This window comes from Aethalodelphis obliquidens, unplaced genomic scaffold (genome assembly GCF_003676395.1).
Source record: "Aethalodelphis obliquidens isolate GAN/ISIS:26980383/991018 unplaced genomic scaffold, ASM367639v1 scaffold17, whole genome shotgun sequence".
NCBI lineage: Eukaryota > Metazoa > Chordata > Mammalia > Artiodactyla > Delphinidae > Aethalodelphis > Aethalodelphis obliquidens.
Window position 1 is genome coordinate 23,071,998 of NW_020837961.1, and position 15,688 is coordinate 23,087,685.

At 39.4% G+C, this 15,688-nt stretch overlaps 1 pseudogene; it reads left to right on the plus strand.

The window, feature by feature from the left end:
• LOC113626042 (centrosomal protein of 72 kDa-like) overlaps positions 1–1,122 on the plus strand; it is a 2,329-nt pseudogene extending 1,207 nt beyond the window's left edge.
• The last annotated feature ends 14,566 nt before the right edge of the window (positions 1,123–15,688 follow it).

Consider the following 15,688-nt stretch of genomic DNA (forward strand, 5'->3'; position numbering starts at 1 on the left):
CCCCCCCCCCCCCCCCCCCCCCCGGTGTGAGCGAGGTGTGTCCCAACCTGCACCCAGCTGCGCCGCCCGCCCGTGAAGAAGGCCGCCCTGGAGGTGAGGCTCCTGGCAGCTCTCCTCAACCTGATGGGCAGGTACTGGAGTGGCTGCCGGCCCCTGCACAGCGACGAAGTGTTCCTCGCCCAGGCAAGACACGTGTTGCCATCTGTTCAAGAATTTACAACCAATCCAACGCCCAAGTTGCCAGTGGAGAAAACTGGACCCAGAGGGGTTAAAAGACCTATTTAAGGCCACATAGTAACTTAATGGCCAAGCAGGCTCTGGAAGCTGGTCTCCTAATTCCTAATTCAAAACGTTCTGGTTTATCAGAGTTTATCAAATCATTAGCTCGTTTTCTAGTCCTAACTATCCAGTTTCCTCATCCCTCTCTGTCCCATGGAGTTGTTATATCACTTAGGGCAAAGGGCAGCAAACTATAGGCCACCTGCCAAATCCAGCCCACCACCTTTTTGTAAATAAAGCTTTATTGGAACACAGCCAACCACCACCTCCTGCCCACTCCCCCCCCAAATCTACAGCCACTCAGGACTGTTCAACAGTTGTGAATGAAGAAATTCGCTGCCTGACTCTGGAAAAGAAATCTTTGCACAGTCACCTTGCTGAGCTACAGCAGCAGTATAGCCTGATAATGAGTGAGGTGGTATAGGAACTCGCTGACACTGGAAAGAAGATGGATTTCCCGAGGCAGCATCTAGAAAGGCCTCTGGAGGACAGCAGGAGCTGGAAGTCTCTTCTGTTCCGCATGAAGAAAGAAGCGAGAAATGCCGACACTCCAGTTGTTGAACTTGCAGATCACTGGACTTCAAACAAGCGTGAAGAGCCTCTCTGGCAAGATGGTGGAACTAAAGCAGCCTCTGGAGCGCTACAGGATCCGGGAGCTCACCCAGCTGCTGCAGGAGAGCCACACGTTTGCAAGCCAGGCCTGGGCAGCGACTGATGGGTGACACCGTGCCGCAGCCCCACAGACACCCCCAGAGTTCCTGGTGAGTGTGGTTCTGAGTCAGAGCACCTGTGACATCAGCACTACTTGTCCCATCGCACTGACAAGGTGATGCCCTCATCATTCCCTAACAGTAAGTGCAACAATAGATCGCATCTATACATACATTTATTTCCCTTTCCCCAAAAAAACTTAGTGCGAACTAGTAGCGTATTATCCCTTTCAAGTTTGAGTTATGTGTGTTTCCTTTGTTGTTTGGCTTGGTTTGGGGAACAGAGAGAGAGTTAACAAAAGCATCTCCAAGTGCAGGGCGAGCACCTCCCGGGACTGCCTGGGGCCACCACTGGCGGCACTCTCCACGTGGCTGTGGACAAAGGCCACACACCTGAGCCAGGGGATTTCAGAGCGTTCAGTAGTCAATCAGTGCAGGGAAGCTATTCAGGGTCAGAGTTCTAAGGACATTCTAGCCTCGTGGTGACGTCACACTACAGCTGAGTTGTCAACCTGTGCCGTATGGAACAAGTGACGATGGTGTCCCCACCTGGGGGGGCGGGCAGGTTGGGGTGTGCCAGCTTGTGCAGGAACACCGCAGGGAGAAGAGAGCCCACTGCTTCCTCCAGGCAGGACCAGCACCAGCGGCCTTCCCTGTAAAGGACCAGGCGGTGACTGTTAACAGGTTTTGGGGCCATGGTGTCTGTGACCCATCTTCTCCCCACCACCAACGTAGCTGCAAAAGCAGCTACAGACGATGAGAAGGGCACAGTGGGACCATGTGCCATTACAACTTGGTTCATGACACCAGTGACTGAGCAGGCCCAGGGCTTGGGTGTGTGAGCCTCTGTCCACTTGGCACTTAGAGGGACACCTCAGCCTGCCCTGAGCTCTCAGCCACTGGACGTGGGCTTGGAGCAGCACAGACAGGAAGTGATGCTCTTCCTGACTGTAATTTTCTTCTGCCTCAAACCTTAAGACTGAGGATATTCAAGATTTAAAAATACTCCAGTATAAATATAGATCTCTTCTTATAATACTTTAAACTTAAATAATTTGAACTTCAATTTTGGTGAACTGACCACTGCCTAGTTGCTTATCCTATAGCGTTACATACTGGTAGAATAAGTATCGTGCTGTGAAAAAAAATTGTTTAGAAACAATTGGACATAGAAAAAATTTTAAACTGAAACTAGTAATTTAAATGATCATATTTAACATACAGAAACATTACTACAGATTTTGATAGCATTAAATAATCATATCTATTCCAGGACTATATGGAAATACTAACATTTCTACAGCCAGACTCTGCAGGTAAAGGAGAACATAATTCTGAGATATATTTCCACCCAAAAAATGTTTTCTAATATTCAATTCAAAAAGAGGTGCCAACAACTAAGAAGGTGAATGTTTTCACCCTCCTGAACAGATATTGTTATATGAACATCTTATATTATCTACCTGAGAGACTAGCATGTCCAGAGTAAATGATTCATTTTACTTAGAGTACATCAGGATTAAAATGTTTACACTGAACACCTGGAATATTTACTAAAATTAATCTTATTAAGGTAAAACTTAAAAAATTACTCTGGAACATTTTCACTTCTTACACTCAACAAACAGATGAAAGCAGTCACAGAATCATGTTAAATTTATAATAATTCACATATAATGTAGATTAAATTATCAAAGAAAAGATTCAGCTGACATCTTCAAAGATTTTAGCAGGTTTAACAAATTTCTATTCTGCCACATACTGATAGCAGTAGGCATATTTCTTGACATCATTCAATCTATTTTAAAAAATTAATTGATTAGAGACATAATTTGTAAAGCAAGGTAACCAAATTACAGAGTTCTAATATTGGCTTTGCAGAATTTCTTAAGAAAAGATACACAAGGATTGCTCAGCTACCTGTGAATAATTAAATCTCCTTTTCTTTTTTTTTTTTTTTCTTTGCGGTACACGGGCCTCTCACTGCTGTGGCCTCTCGCGTTGAGGAGCACAGGCTCCGGACGCGCAGGCTCAGCGGCCATGGCTCACGGGCCCAGCCGCTCCGCGGCATGTGGGATCGTCCCGGACCGGGGCACGAACCCGTGTCCTCTGCATCGGCAGGCGGACCCTCAACCACTGCGCCACCAGGGAAGCCCGCCAACACTTATTCTTATCTGTCTTTTTGATTATAACCATGCTAGTGAGTGTGAAATAGTATCTCTGTCATTTTGATTTGCTTTTCCCTGACGGCTAATGATATTGAACATCTTTTCGTGTGATTATTGGTCATTTGTATTTCATCTTTGGAGAAATGTATATTCATATTCTTTGCCCTTTTTAAAGTTGGGTTGTTTGTCCTTTTATTATTGAATTGCTATCTCATCCACTTTTATGGATTCATTTACATTTTTATTCTTAAAATTCTGAAAATATATGTTTTGAGTCTGGATTTCTTGTCTTCCCTAGACCCACCACAAATGCAATATGATCTCCAAATCTGCTCATCTTTCTGAGCTCTTATTTCATTGAAAGTTCTCACTATCCATTCGGAAACCTGGGTGTTATTCTTTTCATCTCCCTTTCCCTCTAAATCCAAATAACTACTATTGTTTTTTTATCTCCTAAAAAACTTCTAGAATTTTTATTTCTATGCCAGCTTTGTCTAGATCACCATCAAAAAATTTTCCCTGAGTACCTGTAACAGCCTCTTAGCTGATTTTTTTAAAAGCTCTATTTCATTCTTTGTACTTCAGTGCATATTTTAAAACATAAATCCTTCTAGTAGTTTACTTTCACTCTTAGGATAAAATTCAAATTCCTTAACATGGATTCTATAAAGGGCATAATTTCCTAATAACTAGAGCTATCAACAATGTATTGGATCAACTTAAAATGTATAAAGTTCCTTGTCACTGGAAACATCTAGATAGAGGGTGAAAACTGATCATGTCTTAAGGGTGATGTGAACAGTATTCATGCTTTGAATAGAAAGTAAAAATCAATGTCTACTAAAACTCCTTACCATTATAAGATGCTATGATTCTAATTCATAGGTACTGTACACGGTAATAACCAAAAGTTTTGATTAATTAGAAAGTCTTATGTAAATACAAATATAAGTAAATGATTTTATAGTTGTAAAGAAAGAGTCATAAAAGCACTGTCATTTTATCCAAAAGTCTATCATCTTTAAAAGTTTCTTTTTTCCTCAACAGTCTAAGATTTTTTCTTTGTCTTTTTCAACATCTTATCTTTTATGTGTCAAGATTTGATTTTCTTTGAAGTTATCCTAGTTGGGCACTATAGTACTTCATGAATCTGTGACTTGGTGTCATACCATTTTGGAAAATTTTCACTATTATCTCTTCACATATTGCTTCTGCTTCATTCCCTATTACCTCTCCATCTGGGAATACAATTTCATGTACTTTAGATCTTTTCACTATATTTTATATATATATATAAATATTTTTTTTCTGTGATTTCTCATCTTTTTTTTCTTCTTGTACTTCAGTCAGGAAATTTTTTTTCTGATTTATTTTCTAATCTCTTCAGCTGTTAATCCCATCTATAGATGTCTTAATTGCTGTTATTATAATTTTCAGTTCCAGAACTTCCATTCGATTCTTCTCTAACATTTTCAGTTCTCCTGAAATCATTCATACTATCAGCAAAGTTATTGAACATACTAATCACGGTAGTTTAAAAGTCCCTGTCCGATTCCTTCATGATCTAGATCTGTAGGTTGTGTTTCTTCTATTTGAATATATATACATTTTTGCTTGGTTTTTGATCATTTGGTTTTGTTTTTTGGTATGCCTGGCCATTTTTTATTAAATTCAGGACATTGTGTGTGAAAAATTTTAGACTTACTTTCAGGCTTTAAATGGTGTTACTTCCAGAGGATTTATTTTCTTCTAGTTGAAAGGGCAGGGGCAGACAATGTAATCCAGCCTGGGATTGAGTTGATTAGAAGGGCTTGAATCTTCATGAGAGTCATTTGGTTTCTGATTCACTCTTATTCCTAAGATGAAACCCATTTGGGGTTCCAGCTGACATCCTGGGCTATTTTGTCTGCTTTTTATTGTGCCTGACTTCAATTTCATCCCTCAGCCCCATAAAACTCCTAGAACACTTGCTCAGTGTCTTCATTTTAGGAGTTGGAAAATGTCTCAAGGAAAAGTGAAATTAAACGTTGGGCTCACCTCTCTGCACACGCCTTCTTTCCAGAATCTTGGCCCCTCAGTCCTGCTGCCCTATTAGCTCTCTGATGCCTTCAAATGGATATTCCTAACGGGGTATCTGATTTAATAATTGTTTTCCGTGGGAGGATTGGTCTGCACAAAGCTATTCCAGGTAGTGAAAAAATACAGGTCATTTCCGTATCCTGTTTGTTGAATTTCTTTTTTAATTCTTTGGGTTGAAATGGTGTCCTTGACCTTTCCTAGTACCAGAAACATCTGAGGAAGGAAAATAGAAATAAAAGAAAGAAGGAATATTTATTGAATTTCTGTTATGTGATGAGTGGTGTGCTAAAAGCATTGCATATTTGAGATAAATTTTTTTACATACTTCACATTTTATTATCTATTTTGTGAAATTGTGGATAACTGTGTACCTCTGTGTACACAGATAACTGTGTACCTCTGTGTATTCACTGTTAAGATTTTTTACCTACAGGACAGGCCCAAGAATCCTTAGTTTATTTTCATGATACATAAAAGAGGATGTTTAAATATTAGGAAACATAAATCGAAATCCATCCTTTTATCCTAAGCAAGAAAGTCTAGTTTTTTATTACTTGAGGAATTTTTTTTTTTTTTGCGGTACGCGGGCCTCTCACTGCTGCGGCCCCTCCCGTTGCGGAGCAGTCTCCGGACGCGCAGGCCCAGCGGCCATGGCTCACGGGCCCAGCCGCTACGCGGCACGTGGGATCCTCCCGGACCGGGGCACGAACCCGCGCCCCCTGCATCGGCAGGCGGACTCTCAACCACTGCGCCACCAGGGAAGCCCCACTTGAGGAATTTTTGTAGGTACAACCTTTCAGAAAATCACAGTAATCATTTGTGAACCATGAGGGATAGCTGCTTTGCTCCATTTCTGTACAATGAGATTTAATCTGAATACTAAAAGAAAAATAATACTTTACTCCAACTCCAATATATCAAACAGAATTACCTTTAACATTATAAAATGAGTCATATAGTAGTCACCCAGGTGATATGTATGATTCCCTCTTTACATTTCCTTACCTAAAATTCAAAACTCTCTCTGTAAAGAATATTATTTAATGTTCCAGTTGGGGGATATTTCTTTACACTTACACAATTTTATAAGGGTTAAGAATCTCATGTTTATACTACAGAGTTTGCATGTTTGGTTTAATGTCAGGAAGCTTTTTGTGGGTTTATTTTACAGTCTCTTACTTTCAAATCTAACATGTCAAAACTACCTGCAGCAACAGGAGACAATTTTCATTTCTTTCACTAGGCTGTTGAAACATGGCCTGGTTCCAGTTATTCATGTCACATAGTCCCAAGGTAACTTCACAGACTACATTCTTCACTGAGTAAAAGTCACCCCATCAAGAAAAAAAATTTCCTTGTGGGACTTCCCCGGTGGTCCAGCGGTTGGGACTCCGCGCTTCCACTGCAGGGAGCGTGGGTTGGATCCCTGGTCTGGGAATTAAGATTCTGCATGCCGGGCGGCGAGGCCAAAAAAAAAAAAAATTTCCTTGGTATTTTATTGAAACTATTGACTAACTCCTTCTAGCTCTCCAGTAAATTTAATATTACATCAAACACTTCCTGGTAAGAAAGGAAGCAGAAAAGAAATTTTAGCTTTTGTTCTCAGGAAAGATGCTTTTGGGACTGCCATGCTAATGCCCTGTGTTAAACCTGCAGCCACAGGAAAGTCTGTCTAGGTGAGCAATCAGAGGGGAAGAAGGTGATGTGGGCTGCTGGTAGGCAATAGCCTCAAGAAAATCTCCCAATTGTAAGGATCTTATCTTTACATCTTGGAAAGTAACTGAGGACACACTCCTCTGCTTTTTTTTGTTACCCACAGACTAGCTCAGGAAGTGGGAGCTAAGGAAAGGGGCTGGAATGAACTGAATGGTTCTCCAGGCTTTCCTAGATGCCTTGTCTGTCAGAAGAAGGCAAGGTTAACCCAGACCATGCAGGTCCTTATACTGTCAGTTTTTTAGGTACAAGGCCAAGGTTGGGGGGCTGGAGGTGTAGCGTGATTGATCTGGGAGGCTTAGGGAAAAGTTCTTCTGGAAATGGTTAATGTGGGGGGAGGAGGAATGTCTGGGGTGGAGGTAGAAGTAGGCAAGGGAGACCTCAGCAAGCCCAGAACAATCTTTCTTCTCTGCGAACAGTAAGACACAGGAATTCTGTGATTTTTCTCATCCTCTGCTGGGTCATAAATGCTAATGGCCAGAGCCACCAACTGCTTACCAGTGCCTAGAACAGAATCACTGAATTCATTGATCCCCATTTCTAGGTATTCTTGAATATGAATTTTGTAACAGAATCTCGAAAAATGTGGAACATTAATTATAGGGAAATATAGATTAAATATAAATTGTGTGGTCTCAGCTTGGCTGAAGCTGTGTTCATCTCAGGATGCAGATGTATCTGGAGGAGATGGCCTACAATCTTCAGGAAGGATTGAGAAGTCTCCTGGGAAAGGGTTTATTTTATTATTTAAAAAAAATTTATTTTATATTGGAGTCTAGTTGATTAACAATGTTGTATTAGTTTCAGGTGTACAGCAAAGTGATTCAGTTATACATATACATCTATCTATACTCTTTCAAATTCTTTTCCCATTTAGGTTATTACAGAGTATTGAGCAGAGTTCCCTGTGCTAAACAGTAGATGCCTTTTGATTATCTATTTTAAATATAGCTGTGTGTCCATGTCAATCCCAAGCTCGCAATCTATCTCTACCCCAAGCCCTGCCCCCACCTGGTAACCATAAGTTCATTCTCTAAGCCTGTGAATCTGTTTCTGTTTTGTAAATAAGTTTATTTGTATCATTTTTTAAGATTCCACATATAAGCGATATCATATGATATTTGTCTTTCTCTGTCTGACTTACTTCACGTAGTATGATAATCTCCAGGTCTATCCATGTTGCTGCAAATGGCATTATTTCATTCTTTTTAATGGCTGAGTAATATTCCATTGTATATATGTACCACACCTTCTTTACCCATTCATCTGTCAATGGACATTTAGGTTGCTTCCATGTCTTGGCTATTGCAAACAGTGCTGCAATGAACATTGGGGTGCATGTATCTTTTCGAATTATGGTTTTCTCCAGACATATGCCCAGGACTGGGATTGCTGGATCATATAGTAGCTCTATTTTTAGTTTTTCAAGGAACCTTCACACTGTTCTCCATAGTGGCTGCACCAATTTACATTCCCACCAACAGTGTAGGAGGATTCCTTTTTTCTCCACACCCTCTTTGGCATTTATTGTTTGTAGTTTTTTTGATGATGGCCATTCTGACTGGTGTGAGGTGATATCTCACTGCAGTTTTGATTTGCATTTCTCTAATACTTAGCAGTGTCAAGCATCTTTTCATGTGCCTCTTGGTCATTTATATGTCTTCTTTGGAGAAATGTCTATTTAGGTCTTCTGCCCATTTTTTGATTGGGTTGTTTGTTTTTTTGATATTGAGCCACATGAGCCATTTGTAAAGTTTGGAGACGAATCCCTTGTTGGTTGCATCATCTGTAAATATTTTCTCCCATTCTGTGGGTGGTCTTTTTGTTTTGTTTATGGCTTCCTTTGATGTGCAAAAGCTTTTGAGTTTAATTAGGTCCCATTTGTTTATTTTTGCTACTCTAGGGGATGGCTCAAAAAAGATATTGCTGCGATTTATGTCAAAGAGCTTTCTACCTATGTGGAAAGGGTTTATTTTATTTTTTATTTCTTAAATAATTTTTATTAAACATTTATAGATTTGCCAACAGTTTTGCAATGCCTGAGAAAATAAAAACATTTCTATAAGCCATTCCTTAATGGTATTTATATCTATGTCTTGGGTCACTGTCCTTGTTCTACTGTTCTAACCCTCTTGCATGCTTTTGCATCTTGAGTACCAAGTTTTATCTTTATCTGGTCACATTCCTGATCTAGCTGCCAAGTTCTTTTTTTTTTCATTTGTAGTGATGTGGATGGACCTAGAGACTGTCATACAGAGTGAAGTAAGCCAGAAAGAGAAAAACAAATATTGTATATTAACACATATACGTGGAATCTAGAAAAATGGTACAGATGAACCTATTTGCAAAACAGAAATAGAGACATAGATGTAGAGAATAAACATGTGGACAGCAGGGTGGGGAAAGTAGAGTGGGATGAATTGGGAGATTGGGATTGACATATATACTCCACTGTGTATGAAATAGATATGTAGTGAGGACCTGCTGTAGCACAGGGAACTCTACTCGGTGCTCTGTGGTGACCTGGATGGGAGGGAAAATCCAAAAGTGAGGGGATATGTGTATACATATGGCTGGTTCACTTTGCTGTGCAGCAGGAGCTAGCACAACACTGTAAAGCAACTATACCCCAATTTTAAAAATAAATATTAAAAAAAATGGAAAGGGTTTCTTTTAAAGGAAGATATAGGCACATACTCCAGGTCTGAGAATAAGGTCTCACTTGGAAGGAGGGGATACAGTGTCACCTAGAGTGTCTTCCAGCACAAACTGGTCTGCCAGCTTTGGTCACCATAGATGGTTTGTTTGCCCCAGTCTTTGCTTCCACCCCCGTGCTGATGCTCTATGAAACTGCATGATGCCTCATTACTGCCATACTGCCTATGCTTGCCTTAGAGTAACAGTGTCAAAGCTATGCAGATTATTGTCTGATGTTCCCAAAACCATCAGCCCTCAAGGTGTATAAGGTACTTGTTTCACCTTCTCAAGTGGGTTTTTTACTTTATCGCTTAGGAACCTAACAAAGATTATACCTTGAATCTCACAGAGTCCTTCCAATCAGTCCCCACAGCATCTCCTTCTTTCATTTCCCCTTCTTGTACTTCAAGTCCTTTTCTAGAATCTTCGTCATCTCCTTTTTATCCAAATGCAAAGTCCTTATACAGATAAACTTATGCAAATGTCATTGTTTCAAACAGCTGTCTCTCCAGTTTGCTCTATGTAACTAAAGATAATCCCAGAGGCCAAAAGTCAGCACAGCGTTATGTCAATAGTAGATATCAATAGTAGAGTCCAATTTCAAACTGGGGTTCCTGTAACACAAGCCTTTGTCAGAATAACAATCCCTAATCTTCTTAATAGATTCCTAGTAAACTCATTGTAATAGCATGTTATAAATGCATCTATTTCCCCTAAACCTGCAGGATCCGTATTAAGGTACATGGCTATTACTAGTTGTGCTTCATCTTGAAAGAGTTTGATGTACGCATTCAGAATAAAGGCTAACATTCTGCTTTTCAATTAGTGTGGTTAAAATCCACACAAATTCCATGAAATTAGAATGTTTTATGACATTTGATCCAGCTTGGTGGTGTTAGACTAGGAATAGATTGGTTTTCTTTTGTGATAAAGTAAGATTAAATCCTCTACTTAAAATGATTTCTAAGATAAAACATGAAGCATTTTCATCAAAAATAGAAGGACTGAAGCCCCTCATAATATATATACACAACCAAAAGGATAAAATTTTGTGTAATGAAAAATAGCATGATACAGTCGCAAACAAAAACCCCTAGAAAGGGGAGGGGCTGCACATACATCCCACATGCTCTAAGAAGTAGCTCAGGAACCTTAATTAACTCTCTGAGTCTTGGATTCCTCATAGGCCTAGTGGGGATAAACATCTAAAGGCACTTCGTGAGAATGAAACTGATAATGCTTTTAACATCTCTGACATTTGGTAGGACAAATGAAAGGCAGTTCTAATTTCCTTCAGTCTTGGAAGTTTGAACTAGAATTTTATGACAAGTGTTTTAAAGCATCTGACACGACTATATTTCTCTTTATTGGTCTTGCAAAGTTTACATTTTAGCAAGCTTCTGGAGATATGAATTTTTCTAGAATAATTTTCAGGAAGTGCTTTAGAATTTTCTGGGTTTTTTGTATCAAAAGACAAAAAAGGCTCAGTCCAGGTGAAACACCACAGAGCTTCTATCAGTTTAATTTTGGTAGGTAAGAGAAAGAGAAAAATTTTTGAGTTACTATAAAACGGCAGATAAGTGATCATTCTCCTATTGTTGTTATTATTATTATTTGCATAGAAATGTTTTTGGGAGTCTATGAAATTGAAATTTTGGGCAATTGGCTGAATAAGCTGATGCAGAAGGGGCTCATACCTGTTGAAAACACTTGAAAATACTGGGTAAACTAACAAACAGCAAAACCAAAAATGATCATGGACAAACTTGACAAAAAGAAAGAGAAATCTTTAAATACCATAAGTAAAGAACTCAAAGTCAGGATGGGCTCTGGAGAGAGATTTTGTAGGAAAACTTGCACATCTCAGGACAATCCGGATTCTTGGGGAACAATATAAGCACACTGAACATGAACTCATAATAAAACATAAAGGAGACAGTGAAAAAAGCACCCTGAGGAAGAATCAGCAAGTACACAAACATTTCCTCTTACAAAAGCACTCTAAGAACTGCAGATATTAGAGTAATCTGAAAGAGGCTGCAAATTAAGTATGTTGAAAAAAACAGGAAAGAAGGATAGAAACTACAATGAAAGAAAGGAACATTAGGAAAAAAAGTGTTTATGTGGTAATTCGCCATACTTCATCCTTTAGAAACATCTCCCCCTCGATTTCTAGGTCCTTTGCATCAACAGATATCTTTGCCCCTTAAAGACACCTGTATTTGTATGCTAGAGCTGCTGTAACAAATAACCACAGACTGAGTGGCTTAAACAACAGATAGCTATTGTCTCACAGTTCTAGAGGCTAGCAGTCTGAGATCAAGGTTGGTTACTCTGAGGCATATGAGGGGCAATCTGTTCCATGCCTCTTTCCTAGCTTCTGGTGGTTTGCTGGCAATCTTTGGTGAAGCTCTACTTACATCTTCACATGGTGTTCTCTCTGTGTAGGCCTGTGTCCAAATCTTATAAAGATACAAGTCATATTGGATTAGGGCACTCCAGTGTGACCTTATTTCAACTAATTATATCTGCAATGACCTTATTTCCAAGTAAAATCATATTCTAAGATACTGGGGGTTAGGTCTTTAACATAGGGATTGTGGAGGGACACACTTCAATCCATAACAACATCCAAATATAAGGTGGTTATTTTTAGAAATGTTCAGGCTTATTAGAGCAGCAGAACTGCAGAAATCCTCCAAACTCTTCACCCTATACCAAAAATGGATTGCTTTTATGTAGGTAAGAGAGGTATTTCAGATAACCCCTAGACTTGCACATTATATATCAAAAGGACACCATCAAGATGCAAGGCCATACCTCACAGTAGCCAGAAAGACAGGAAGCTTCTCTATTACAAGCTCCTAGGACTTATAATGTAGCTTTCAGAAAACTACTTTTGTCTCTGAGTATTTTCAGAATTCTTGTGTCTAATATAGATCTGAACAGACAGTATCAGAATTAGTAATATATGTAATGTTTTAAAAACAATGAAAATGGACATTTAAATTATGCTAAAGTATGCTTTTGGGTCTGGAAATTTAGCCAATGACTGGATGAAAATATTAATTATGATTATGTACGTTTTGGAGGCAATTCCAATGCTATCGACCTGATGTCAGCCCTTTGCAGCAATAGTCCCCCAGGGGTAGTGTCCTTGTGTATATGGCTCTTTCTTCTTTCTCTCTCCAGTTTTTCCTTTTCATCCTGCCATTTGCTTCTATAGACTCTATGCCTTCTTATCTTGTCTTTGGCCACATGGAGGCAATCTATGTCCTGAGCCAGACCCTGGGATCAACCCTTCTGTCCTTACTTTGACTTTTCATTACTATCACACCAACAAAAGCTACTATTATTAATCAACATTTATGGAGCACATAGTCTGTGCCAGGCAGGTAGATGACTTTCCATTGTGAAGATGCCATCAAAAAGGCAACAACACTGGCAAGAGACAATGATCTGCACTTGCTCTGAATCTTCAAGTGGGGAAAAAACTAAAATGGATTTTCAACTGTGGTCTGGAATAAAATTCCTTGTCACCAGCATTTGCTGGGTTATTGATAAGGTGAAACATCAGGTCCCATTGTAAGAGGGGGAGGAAAAGATGGAGACATTGATTGAACCCATGAAACTTTGCAATAGGTATTGACCAGCCTTGCTGTCAGACAATAGAAACAGACTGAGATAAATACTCTTTGTGCTGTTGTCACTCACTCATGTGGTTGAATCCATGCAGAAGCTAATTTCTTGTTGCTGTACAAAAGTGTCTACGAAGAAGCTGCTGTAGAAAACATTTTCCTCACCTATTCAAGGCTGCAGAGGTAGTTTTTACAGGGATTTGTGCAGCCTGTTGGAGTGTGAAGGGTAAAAAATACAGGATAAAGTAAGGAAGCTCGATGTGTATTTTGTAGGAACCATATCCTAAGGAAGAATCAAGACACTACAGTTGAGATGGGAATTAGTGTCCAAAAGTTCTCATTAAAATAGGTTAAGTATTTGCAAATCCCAAGTAGAATAGGTGCCTCATGGTTAAATAGCTGAAAAATGTAGAATTGCCTTTGTTCTTTGCAGAGATGGGGAGAACCATGAGCTACTGGGACGGATTTGGAGCAAAGAGGTTCTTGAAAGCTTCAGGAAATATGGTGCAACCTTATATGGCAATGTGCTGATTACAGTGAAATCACGAATCCCCATCTACCCTGGTTGGGGGAACACTGCAGGTGGGGAGGAAGAACTTTATTTTTCTAAAATTCATCATAAGTCTTATTTTGGGCCTCTGTACCTTCAGAAAGGCAGGAAATTTAAACTCTAGTCTTTTGAAGGATTTTCTTGTCTCCCAAGAATATTTGTGTCATAGTTGTAAAAATTTACCCAGTGCTAAGAACTCAGGGCTTGATGTCTGGTTATTGATTCACCCACACAAATGAGTACTAAGACACCCCTTTTGTGTTTCAGCATAGCCCTCGAGGTCCGCTGGCTTCTGCTATACCTACGATATATTCTGTTTCCAAGGTGTACAGGAACCATTTTCCCCCTGGGATCTTGCCACTTCCTTGTCTGCGCAGAAAGCAAGCAGTGAACCCCCATCTTTTCACTTCCTGTAGCCTGGAGAGCCTTTCTGGTGGGGCTGTTAGCTCTCTCCCTCCTGCTTCTTAAAAATATTTTGTTGACATGATATAGTCTTCCTTCCCTGGAATCCAAAGACTAGAGAAATTTAGGGTAAAGTCTGCTCTTTTTTTTCCTACTAGTTTACTCCTCTGAGGCAAGAAATACATGACTGTCTATCTGCTTGAATGGAAGGGAGAAAAGGAAACATAGGTTGAATCTCAGAAATATTATCTGGTTACAGTAGTGTCAGAGGTCTCAGAATTGGGATTAACATATACACACTACTATATATAAAATAGGTAATCAACAAGGACCTACTGTACAGCACAGGGAACTCTACTCAATACTCTATAATAACCTATATGGGAAAAGAATCTGAAAAAGAATAGATATATGTATATGTATAACTAAATCACTTTGCTGTACCCCTGAAACTAACACAGCATTGTAAATCAACTATACTCCAATATAAAATAAAAATTCAAAAAAAGAAAGAAAAACATCAAAGCTAAGAAAAAGGGAAAAAATAAAAAATAAGAAGCTTTGGCCAGCTTTCTAGAGCTGTGGCCATCTGTCCAGGATAGGTATATACCATGCTGATGAACGAGGACTCAGTATAGTTCTTCAGAATTTCACTAGATGAGACCAGAACTGCAACCACTATCCACCATTTCACTCATTGGTCAAATTCTTGGTTTTGCTACTCTTGTGACTTCTAGTTACTGAGGCAGGCATTCGCATATACTCACCTTTTTTTTTTTAGAATTCCTGGCACATAGAGGTGCTTTAAAAATCTTATTTGACACTAATGGTTCTTTCTTTTCTTTTCTTTTTAATAACTTTTAGTTTAAAAATTATTTTATTTTAAAATTAAATTAAAATTTGTTTTTTGGCCACAGGGTTCTCATTTGGGCCAGTAGCAAATAGAGCAGAGAATTAAAGTTTAAAAAAAGACATGAAAGGGAAATTTCAATTTTGGAAGCATTTGTGTCTACAATGAAATAAGAACTGGGAGACAGTGATGGAGGAGTTAGATGCAGTCCCTGTCCTCTGGGGTCCATGTCTGAGAGAAAACCTTCAGTGGTGCCTTGAGCATAGAACTCCAGCTTGTGGACAGTGAAAAGATGCTAGGTTTGGTGGAATTTCTTTTGTGTTTTGCTTTTCCTGAAAAGGACAGAAACTATAGAACAAAATCACAGGCAGAAAGTGAGAGCAAAGAATGATTGTGTCAGGCAGCTTGTCCTAGTGGAGAATCAAAGCCAAGTGCTCTTTACCTGTGGATGGCTTGGCTGAAGAGAACTATGGCTTCTACATCTACTTTCCTGCTCTTGTTCCTCCCACATCTATTCAGGATGAATAATAGAGGCAAGAGGAACAAGACAGAAATGAATTCTTCTAATCCTGGATATGTATAAACCCTATTGAAGATATTTA